We start from the raw sequence: 738 nt of genomic DNA, 5'->3' as shown, positions 1-738 counted from the left end.
TCCTTTATCCGTGCATCACCAGTCTTCTCCCCTCTCTCCTCAGTGCTGTGTTTGATGACCTCTCCCTGAGCAGAAACCAGTATCTGAAAAAATAAACTTTTTCCCTTTTTGTATACTCCTGTGTGTGGTTGAATTTCCGGGTTCCCTCTGAGTGTCCTTACAATTGAATTAACATCGTGTGCTATCTGGGTCGGTCTTCCCCAAACCATGTCCTCAATCAAACTAACCTACGTGTTTTCAGTTCAGCAAACCCCCGTTGATCAGATGTCAATTAATATCATGTGTGCTGAATTAGGGAAATGCCTAAAACTTGTAGGGCCTGGGGGACCAGTGCTGAAGCACACTGGATTCAACGTTGACATTTCATTTTTTTGATGTCAACCACAAAACAACATTGATTCAATGACACAGTTTCAATGTTAGCTAATTTGCTAGTCTTGGATGGTTGTTTGATGGTTGATCCACCGTCGGTTGTCGACCTGAACCATACATGCAACCTTTGTGATAATAATTCAACATTGAATTAACATCTTTTGCCAACAAGCCAACAGCGAAGCAGCTTTGTGGTTGGGCCATCCCACTCATGTAAATGGTGGGGGTGGACCGCTCCACCCCTTTTAGTACGTTGTAGATGTTTTTCACACACAAACAGTCAGTGAGAATTGTTATGAACAAGTAAGAAAATGTATAGAAAGGAATCTCCACCGACTATCCTCTACAGTGCTTAATTTAAAATGT

Source organism: Poecilia formosa, unplaced genomic scaffold (assembly GCF_000485575.1).
Source record: "Poecilia formosa unplaced genomic scaffold, Poecilia_formosa-5.1.2 Scaffold573, whole genome shotgun sequence".
In the NCBI taxonomy this organism is placed as follows: Eukaryota; Metazoa; Chordata; class Actinopteri; order Cyprinodontiformes; family Poeciliidae; genus Poecilia; species Poecilia formosa.
The sequence above is the reverse complement of the archived record's forward strand: the minus strand, read 5'-3'. Positions refer to the sequence as shown.